This window comes from Mustela erminea, chromosome 19 (genome assembly GCF_009829155.1).
Source record: "Mustela erminea isolate mMusErm1 chromosome 19, mMusErm1.Pri, whole genome shotgun sequence".
Taxonomy (NCBI): Eukaryota; Metazoa; Chordata; class Mammalia; order Carnivora; family Mustelidae; genus Mustela; species Mustela erminea.
This window is the reverse complement of record NC_045632.1, coordinates 8,763,911-8,775,028: the sequence shown is the minus strand read 5'-3', so window position 1 is coordinate 8,775,028 and position 11,118 is coordinate 8,763,911. Positions and strand designations below refer to the sequence as shown.

The 11,118-nt window shown below is 40.5% G+C and overlaps 2 protein-coding genes across 2 annotated transcripts in view; one reads left to right on the top strand and one right to left on the bottom strand.

Moving 5' to 3' along the window:
* Positions 1 to 11,118, top strand: part of LOC116579132 (zinc finger protein 11-like) — a 1,039,038-nt gene that overhangs the window by 505,285 nt on the left and 522,635 nt on the right.
* The window catches only part of LOC116579165 (putative protein ZNF720), a 794,777-nt gene that overhangs the window by 342,469 nt on the left and 441,190 nt on the right, over positions 1 to 11,118 (bottom strand). The window lies entirely within an intron of this gene.

Below are 11,118 nucleotides of genomic sequence, written 5' to 3'. Positions count from 1 at the left end.
GGGGAGAGAGAGAGGGAGAAGGAGGTTCCCCACTGAGCAGGGAGCCTGATGCAGGGCTAGATCCCAGGACTGGGGCCATGACCTGAGCTGAAGGCAGAGGCTTAACGACTGAGCCACCCAGGCGGCCCCTATATCATTTACTGAAAGTTGTATGCAACGAGTGTTGTCTGTCACGTAATGGAAGGGAATAATATTCTTATGAATCCATTCTTTCAGTAACCTTAAGGTTGAAATGATGGGTGATTTCCCCGCCTAGTTTATTTACTGTAAACCGCCTAGTTTATTTACTGTATCATTTTCTCCTCCTTGTGCTGACTGCGATATTATGGATATATTACAGGTTTTGTGGGGGATATTGTTGACATATTAGCTCACCTGATCCATCGTCCTGCTACTTGCCATCCACTTTGTGTACTCATCCACTTTGTGTACTCACTTTTGCAGGGACCTTGAGTGGACACCTGCCCTGCTCACTAGTGTGTTCCCTAAGATGTGGTTTTGGAATATAGGGGAGGTTCCGTGGGGTGGAGTCTGGAGCCTATGACCAAGAAAGAATTTTTGAGATGTCTTTGGTGTAAAATGGTGGTTTATTAAAGTACAGGGACAGGACTCATGGGCAGAAAGCATTGCTGCCCTGGGGTTGTGAGGCATGGCTGATAACTATTTATACTATGGGCTTGGAGGAGGTAAGGAAAAAGGGACGTTTTTAGAAAGAACATTCATATATTAAAGAAGATTCAGGCAATCCTGAAGGCCTTGTTCTTGTCAAGGTTGTTTACCCGACGCATAAGGCATTAACGGTAAGGTAGTTGGGATATTACGGAAGCAGTATTACATTCCTCCTATTCAACCTCGTCCTTTTTAATAGGCTTCAGGTTTAAAAGAAATTCAATTTTACTTACATTTTCTTCTGCCTCAACCTCCCTCAATTTTAAGAAGGAGAAGGTGATGGTAAAGCTTCAGGATTCTGAGTTATGGGTCGCTGGAAGTTCGGCTATAGATAAAAGAAAGCTTCTTCCTTGTAAATCACTAGGACATTTGTAAACCAAAGAATACTCAGGTCTTGCAGGATTGTGATCTCTACAAGGTAACTATTTGTTTCTCCTTTAGGGCAGCCAGGAGTGCCTGAGGAATGTCCTATATATCCCATGGGGAGTGGGGGTTCATGGGGTGTCAGCTTCTGCTTCGCCCTCAGCTTGCCTTCTGTTCTCTCATCACATAGACAACACTCTGTAGAGTTACAAAGTAATGTAAGTTGAGACATGACAATCAAATCCACCTCTGTGGGCAATCCTCGGTCCCTTTTCCCAAGCATTCCCATCCTGTGTTCTAGAGAAGATGCCCACAGAGCTTACCCACGCTGCCATTAGTTTGAATGGCCAAATGTGGACTTGAACTGGGACTCTCAAGCACTCCACCATGACCCATAATAAAGGTATGTTCTCCATTTATTGGTGGGGGTGCTGGTTTGAATCATATGCCCATGTGACCATGCCGCATAGGTCAACGATAACCCGGAAGTATTAGAAACCTCCCAAAAAGAGTGACACTGTAGCCAAAGTCACAGATCGAAAATACATAAAATGAAAAAATGAGCATATAGACTGCAATTGTCTCAATTTGCACAATGGACTCCATGGATTTAGAAAAAGAATTTCTATTTGTTTTATTTCCTAGTTATCTCCAGATTTATAGTTATTATTTTTGCTCATTTTTTTTCCCCCAGCTAATAGGCATCACAAACATCTTTTTTGCCTGGGTTGTGCAGGAGTGTCTTCACTAAACACTTGAGATTAGAGAACTGGAAGGCCAAGGGGTATTAATTCAGACATTAAACCCTGGGATGTGGCATGTGAATCTATGTAGAACTTGATGAAATCACCATCCTTAGAAGCATAAGCCCTATTAAAAGAAAATGTAAAAATTGCATCTACTGTGGGTAGGGGCCCGGAGGTGGCTTTCTTCAGTCACTGCAAAGGCACAGGCAGCTCTTGGTGGTGTCATCTGATGAATACATGTAATGGGAGAAAGGAATTGGCAAATGTGGTGGGTTTCTGAGGAGTAGGGAAGACCTACTTTATCTTCATGATTTAACTGAATTCCTATTTGTTACTGATGATTGGATGCTGTCGGATCATATTTACCGAAATCGCCCAAACCTAATTCGGTAGCACTGGATAAAGAGGGTATTGGTGATGCGCTCATGTGGGCATAGCTTTCAAAAGTCAGGTGGTAGAGTAGCTGTTGGTGATGAAGGAGCCTTCTGGACAGTGAGATAGGCAGGATCAGCAAGGTGTGTGCTGTGGTTGAACACAAGCACTGCTCTCCCAGGGATAAAAGCCCAATCAAGATTTGAGCCACTGTAGATGGGGGACCTTTCAGGAAGCTGCTGCAGTGCATTGTGGGAACTTCCTGTCTGTACTCAGTGCCATGTTCAATACCCTCCCCAACTCTGGCTCTGTCTGCTGTAGTTTTGGAATATAGGTGAGCTTCAGTGGGGTGGAGTATGGAGTCAATGACCAAGAAAAAGTTCCTGAGGCATCTTTGGTGCAAAATGTTGTTTTATTAAAGCATGGGGACAGGAGGAGGGCAGAAAGAGTTGCTTCCCCCAGGGTCATGAGGGGGTGGCTGATTTTATACTATGGGGTTGGGGAAAGGTGAGGAATAAGGGAGTTTTCAAAATGATTTTCATATGTTGAAGACTCACAGGATACTGGAAGCCTTGCCATTGTCAAGTTAATGTTGTTTTTCCCTTTTAGGAAGGCATTACCGTGAAGATAGTTGGGAGTTTTCTGGAGGAACATTACATTTTGACCTCTTCAAGCATCTGTCAATGGGCTGTAGACTCTAAGGTCACTTAAACATTTGTACATTCCGTTCTGGAAGCTTGGTAATTGATAGAAGTGCTTTGTTTTTGTAAATTTCTAGGACATTTGTAGAACAGAGGGACACCCATGTCTTGCAGGATTGTGATCTCCATAAGTTAACTATTTGCTTTTTCCTTCAGCCAGGAGCCCCTGAGGAAGGTCACATGCATCCCATGGAGGGGGAGTTGAGGGTGTCAGCTTCTGCTTTGTCCTCAGCTTGTCTTCTGGTCCCTCATCATGTCCATGACACGGATTTGTTGGAGGAACAGTTCAACATGGGATATTAATCCGCCTACAAAGGAATGTAACCCTGTCATTTGCCACAACATCGGTGAACTAGAGAGTATTATGCTAAGTGAAGTAAGTCAGAGAAAGATAAATACCGGATGATTTCACTCCTGTGTAGATTCCAACAAACAAAACAAGTGAGAAACGAGAAAGAGAACAAGAAAGGGAGAGACAAAGTAAGAAACAGACTCTTAACTATAGCAAGCAGGCTAGTGGTTGCCAGAACAGAGGTAGGAAGATGGATGCGTTAAATGAGTGATGGGATAAGGAGTGCACCTGCAAGGCGCACTGGGTATTGTATGGAATTTTACACTCTTGTACTCCTGAAAGGAACATTACCTTGTATGTTAACTAACAGGAATGTAAAGAAAAACCTTTAAAAAATGCTTTTTACAGATGGGAGAAACTTTGTGTCTTGGGTCACCAAAATATACTTTTGGAAAGAAATTGAAACATTTATCCTTTCTCCCTTGCTGATGCTATCAAATTTGGAGACTCCTTTTGACTATTCTTATTTATATATATTTTTTAAAGATTTAATTTATTTATTAGACTGACAGAGATCACAAGTAGGCAGGGAGGCAGGCAGAGAGAGAGGAGGAAGCAGGCCTTCTGCAGAGCAGAGAGCCCGATGCAGGGCTCCATCCCAGGAACCTGAGATCATGACCTGAGTGGAAGGCAGAGGCCCTAACCCACTGAGCCACACAGGCGCCTCAACTATTCTTATATTTTTCAGCCAACATGTATATATTTGCATAATTTCCATAAGCAGTTGTTCTGCTTATGACAAGACACACTGACCAACGCTGCTTTTAGGAGTTCCTAGTGGCCCAGTGGGTTAGGCATCTGCCTTCAGTTCAGGTCATGATTGCAACATCCTGTGATTCAGCCCAGTGTGCATCTCCCTACTTACTGGGGAGTTGCCCCTTCCCCTGCTGATGTTCACTCTTTCTCTCTTTCCCAAACAAATAAAATACTACAACAAACAATTTAAGAAACCCTGGTTATATTACAAAGCTTTCCATAGGTTGTCCAGCTTGAAAGAGCTGCATAGACTCAGACTTGACTCGAGAACTATAAGGAATTAAGAGTCACTTTATGAAACAAATGAAGCCCCCTTGGAAAGAGCATCCTGAGACCTTCTTGACAGAGTTCCCAGCAGGCTTTCTGTGTGAGTCAAGAAGATCATTTCCTAAAACCTGCAGGAACCTAGAGCTATTTGAGGGACTCCAAGAAGAGAGGAGTTCACCCAAATTCATAGGTGTTCCATGCAATGTCTGGTTGCAAGGATTTGGCTTGTCTTCTGGCCTGGAGAAGCTGTTAAGAGTTCTATCTAGGGGTGCCTGGGTGGCTCAGTTAGTTAAGCATCTGCCTTCAGCTCAGGTCCCAGGGCCCTGGGATTGAGACCCACAGAGGACTCCTTGCTTGGTGGAGAGCATGCTTCTCCCTTTTTCTCTGCTTGCTGCTCCCCCTGCTTGTGCTCTGTGTGTGTGTGTCAAATAAATCTTAAAAAAAAAAAAAAAAGAGTTCCATCTAGAGATTCAATATGAAACATTCAGCAAAGCTGCTTTTGAAATCTGTAAGTCAAACCTCTGCTCTTGGGGCACTTACATAAATAACCAGGCCAAGTTTTCTCTTGAACTAGCCTTATTTTCCAATAAAATTTGTGTTCATTTGGTTGTGTTTTTTGGTAAAAATGAGAGTGATTATAGAGAAAAATAAGTCTCAGTAATACATGTGTGTAGATAAAAGATTCTAATACTGTTCATTATAAAGTGGAATAGATCCTGATTCTTTTTTTTTTTTTTTTTTCCTAGTGTCATCCAATGCCAGGGTCCTAATCCCCAAGTATTCTTATTTTTCTGTCAAGTTTCTAACTTTAATCATTTGAGAATGAAAACTGCCTTTTTTTCCTGAAGATCTGTAGACTTAGTACAAAGGACTCGATGTAACAAAATGGTCCTAATCACTCATGTAGAAACAGCCTTAGGGCTGTGGCTCCATGGGCCACTAAACACATTACCAGATGCATTTGAACTGTAAACCAGGAAGATCCATCTGGTGGTCACTACCTGCCCTCAGTCTATCAGAAGATAGTCCAAGTCTAACATCCAGATGTCTGCTCAATGGGCTACCCTTAGAAGTCAGAATCCGGCCTCACCTTTTTTTTTTTTAAAGAGTTTTATTTATTTATTTGACACAGAGAGCACAAGCAGAGGAAGAAGCAGGCTTCCCACTGAGCAAGGAGCCCAACTTGGGGCTTGATCTCAGGACCCTGGGATTATAACATGAGCCAAAGGTAGGTGCTTAATTGACTGAGCCACCCAGGCACTCCTTAACTTTTGATCCCGTCATCAATCACAGTTCTTTTGCTTTCATATAAAAGCCTCCTTTAATTAAATTACTTGTACCATAGGGTACATTTGAAAATACACCTGTGTCCTTCCCTCCTGAAATAACTTTGACTCAACTGACCTATTGTCAGGCCTAAGATGCTGGCTCATTGATATGAAATAATCTACATGTTCAACTTTTAATATGTGAAACTCCCAAGGAAGTTTAAGATGGGGGAACTGAAGGGAGTCAGGACAGCCTCTCTGTCCTCCCAACTCCCAAATGTGCCACCCTGGTCTATGGATTATTTGATTTCAAGGTACTTAAGAACCTCCAGGATCAAGAGAACATTTTCCCCCTCCCTTAGGCCCCCAACAGAATCATTGGGGGTCTTCCCCAGCATTAGGGTTATTATAAGAGAAAAGTTTGTCTCAGGGACTGATCCTTAAGTTGGGACAAAAGGTATCTCATTACAAACTATGTGCTCTTATCAGCCTGTAAAAGTGTTTTCGTGTGCTCTGAAAGTCCAGGCCCTGGTTCCTTGTAACACTTTTAAAAAAAAAAAAAAAAACATTTTATTTATTTATTTATTTCATAGAGAGAGTGAGACAGCATAAGAGGGGAGAAGGTCAGAGAGAGAAGCAGACTCCTCGTGGAGCTGGAGACTGATGTGAGACTCCAACCTGGGACTCTAGATCATTATGTGAGCTGAAGGCAGTGGCTTAACCAATGCAACCACCCAGGCGCCCACACTTGCAGCTCATGTGGCCTGACAGTTTCTAGAATTTCCACATCTATGTGGATTCTCTGTATGTACACTTATTTAATTTGATATTCTCCTCCTTATCTGTTCCTGACAGTTTCATAGTCCAGCCTAAATGGATCTTTAAGGGGGACAAGAATTCTTGTTCTCTGCCACGATTTGATTCTAAGGCCTCAGTTCCTGGTATCTTACTTTTTATTTATTTATTTATTTATTTTTTAAAGATTTTATTTATCCATTTGACAGAGAGAGACACAGTGAGAGAGGGAACACAAGCAGGGGCAGTGGGAAAGGGAGAAGCAGGCCTCCCGCTGATCAGGAAGCAGGACGTGGGGCTCTATCCCAGGACCCCAGGACCATGACCCGATCTGAAGGCAGACGCCCAACTGGCTGAGCCACCCAGGTGCCCCGGTATCTTACTTTTTAAAGTGTAAAAACAAGATGGAACAGTAGGAAGTATTTCTACATTTCTACAAGTTGATTTTTTTTAAAGATTTTATTTATTTATTTGACACAGAAAGAGATCACAAGTAGGCAGAGAGCAGGCAGGGAGAGAGGGGGAAGAAGGCTCCCTGTTGAGCAGAAAGCCCAGTGAGGGGCTTGATCCCAGAACCCTGAGATCATGACCTGAGCCAAAGGCGGAGGCTTAACCCACTGAGCCACCCAGGTGCCCCTACCAGTTATTCTTTTTTAAGTCATTTTAAATTTTCTTTTTTACATTTATGTTTTATATATATATATTTTTTCATTTTTGGTTTCCCCTCATTGTGTTCAATTTTATTTTTGTGTATATGTGTTTTTCTTTCCTATTTTGGGATCCCCAAGCCAACCAAAATAAACCCAGGATCTAGTTTCTGGATCAAGTTGTCTTCTATTCTAATTTTTGTTTGATTTTATTTTCTCTCCCCAACCCCCCCCCCTTTTTTTTTGTTCCTTTTCAGATTAGTGTATATTTTTTCTGGTGTCATTGTTGCTGTTTTTGTGTTTTTTTCCCTCATTCATCTCTTCTTTTCTGGATGTAATGACAAGATGGAAAAACTTATCCCAAAAGAGATAACAAGGGACACTACTCACTACCATGGATCTAATCAATATGGATATAAGTACACAGAACTAGAATTCAAATCAACAACTATAAAGATACTAGCTGGGCTTCAAAAAAGCAAAAAGACACTAGAAAAATTCCTAACTGGAGAAATAACCAAAATCAAATCAAGTTGAAATCTGAAAGGCTATTACTGAGATGCAATTTAGGAAGGAGGCTATAACTGCTATAAGTGAGGTAGAAGGGAACATCAGTGACATAGAAGACAAAATGGAGAATAAGGAAACTGAGAAAAAGATAAACAGCTATTGGATCACAGAGTGAGGATTCAAGAGATCAGTGATACCACAAAGTAAAACGAGTTAGTATAATTGGGATCCTAGAGGAAGAGGCGGGGTGGGGGGGGGACGAGAAGGTTTATTTGAGCAAATTATAGCTAAGAACTTATCTAATCTTGGGAAGGAAATAGACATTCAAGTCCAAGAGGCACAGAGAAACCTCTCACAAAATCAATAAAAATAAGTCAACAAGGTTGACATAGAATAGTGAAGCTTGCAAAAATCAGAGATAAAGAGAAAATCCAGAAAACAGCTCAGGAAAAGAGGTCAGTAAACTACCAGGGTAAGAAGAGAAGGCTGGCAGCATACCTAACCACAGAGATCTGGCAGGCGAGAAAAGACTGGCATGGTAGAGTCAATGTACTAAAGGAGAAAAATATGCAGCTAAGAATACTTTATACAGCAGCCCAACATTAGGAATAGGAGAGATAAAGAGCTTCCAGGCAGAACAAAAACCATAGGAGTTTATGATCACTAAACCAGGCCTGCAAGAAATATTAAGGGGATCCCCTGAGCAAAGAGAGAGTCCAATAGAAGAAACACTCAAAAGAAATGGACATTTTACAAAAGAGTGACTTCATAGGTAATACAATGGTGCTAAATTCCTATTTTTCAATAATCACTCTGAGTGTCAAGGGACTAAAAAGTTCCAATTAGAAGACACAGGGTAGTCAATTCATTTCAAAACAAAACAAAACAAGACCCATCAATATGCTGCTTAGAAGAGACTCATATGAGAGCCAAACACACCTCCAGATTGAAAGTGGGGGGTGGGGTGGAGAACTATTTATCATTTTAAGGGACATTGAAAGAAAGCTGGAGTAGCAATCCTATATCAAACTAGATTTAAACCAAAGACTAGTAAGAGGTGAAGTAGGACATTATATCATAATAAAAAGGTCTATCCCATAAGAAGACTCAACAACTGTAAATATTTATGCCCCTAACTTGGAAGCAGCCAATTGTACAAACCAATTAATAACAAAATAAAAGAAACACGTGGATAATAAAACAATAATAGTAGTGGATTTCAACACTGTACTCACAGCAATGGACAGATCATCTAAGCAGAAGATCAACAAGGAAATGAGGGCTTTAAATAACACTGGACTAGATGGACTTCACAGATATATTCAGAGCATTTCATCCAAAAGCAACAGAATACACATTCTTCTTGTGTTTGCATGGAACATTCTGCAGTATAGATCATGTACTGTGTGAAAATCAGTCTCACCTGGTACCAATATATTGGAATTATTCCAGGCATATTTTCGGAGGCTTTAAATCTTGAAGTCAATCACAAGAGAAAACTTGGAAGGAACACAAAGACATGGAGGTTAAAGAGCATCCTACTAAAGAATGAATAGGTTAACCAGGAAATTAAAGAAATACTTTTTAAAAAATCATGACACAAATGAAAATTAAAAAAACAAAAAGAAAAGAAAAGAAACGAAAAAAAAATTCAGAGCCTTCAGGTTGTAGCAAAGGTAATGTTAAGAGGGAAATAGTAATGCAAGACTTTCCCAAGAAACAAGACAAGTCTCAAACAGTCTAATCTTACACCTAAGGAGCTGGAGAAAGAACAGCAAATAAACCTCAAATCCAGCAGGAGAAGAGAAATAATAAAGATTAGAACAGAAATCAATGAAATAGAAAGCAAAAGAAGAATAGAACAGATTAGTGAAAATAGGAGTTGGGTCTTTGTAAGATTTACTAAGGTCTGTAAACTTCAGGCCAGACTTTTCAAAAAAGAAAATTGAAGAGCAAAAAGAAAAGATAAAGGACCCAAATAAAATCATAAATGAAAGAGGAGACATCACAACCGAAACTGAACAAATATAAAAACATATTATGAGCAATATATGTCAACAAATTAGGCAATCTGGAAGAAATGCGTGCATCCTGGAATCACATAACCTATCAAAATTGAACAGGAAGGGTGCCTGGGTGGCTTAGTGGGTTAAAGCCTCTGCCTTCGGCTCAGGTCATGATCCCAGGCTCCCCAGGTCTGGATCTCCGCTAAGTGGGGAGCCTGTTTCCTCCACTTTCTCTGCCTGTCTCTGCCTACTTGTGATCTGTGAAATAAATAAATAAAATATTTTTAAAAAACTGAACAGGAAGAAGCAGAACACCATAACTGGCAAAGAAATTGAAGCAGTAATCTAAAATCTCCCAACAAACAGGAATCCAGGACTAGAGGACCTCCCAGTGGAATTTTACCAAACATTTCAAGAAGAATTAGTTTGTTTTTTTCTGAACCTGTTTCAAAAACTAGCAATGAAAGGAAAACTTACAAACTCATTCTATGAAGCCAGCAATATTACCTTAATCCCCAAGTCAGAAAAAGAACCCACTAAAAATGAGAATTACAGATCAATATCCCTGATGAACATGGATGCAAAAATTCTCACCAATACACTACCCACTACAATCCAACAATACATTAAAAGTTTTATTTACCATCCCCAAGTGGGATTAATTCCTGGGCTGCAAAGATGGTTCAATATCTCATCAGTGTAATATACCACATTAATAAAAGAAGGGATAAGAACCACATGATCCTCTTAATTGATGCAGAAAAAGCATTTGTCAAAATATAGGATCCCTTCTTGATAAACACTTTGCAGTGTGGGGATAGAGGGAAAGTACCTCAATATCATAAAAGCCACATAGGAAAATCCCACAGCAAATATCATGCTCAATGATGAAAAACAGAGCTTTCCTCCCAAGGTCAGGAACACAGTAGGGATGTCCATTATCACCACTGCTATTCAACATAGTATTAGAAGTCCCAGCCTCAGCAATCAGACCACAAAAAGAAAAGAAAGAAAAGGCATCTAAATTGGCAAAGAAGATATCAAACTCTCACTCTGCAGATGACATAATATTCTATGGAGAAAGTCCAAAAGAGGGGCACCTGGGTGACTCAGTCGTTAAGTGTTTACCTTCAGCTTGGGTCATGATCTTGGGGTCCTGGGATCGAGCTTTGCATGGGGCTCTCTGCTAAGTGGGAAGCCTTGTTCTTCCTCTCCCACTCCCTCTGCTTGTGTTCCTGCTCTCTCTGTCTCTGTCAAATAAATAAATTAAATCTTCAAAGAAAAGAAAACCCAAAAGACTCCACCCAAATATTGCTAGAATTGAATCAGGAAGTAAAGAAAGTGGCAGGATATAAAATCATTGCAGAAATTAGTTGTATTTCTATACACTAACAATGAGACAGAAGAAAGAGAAATTAAGGATTCTGTGCCATTTACAATAGCACCAAAAACCTTAGGATATCTAGAAATAAACTTAACCAAAAAGATGAAGGGCCTGTACTGAGAAAACTGTAGAACACTCATGAAAAAAACTGAGAAAGCCACGAAGAAATGGAAAAATTGTCCATGCCTATGGATTGGAAGAACAAATATTGTTACAATGTCTATGCTACCTAGAGCAATCTACATATTCAATCCAATCCCTATGAAAATGCCATCAACTTTT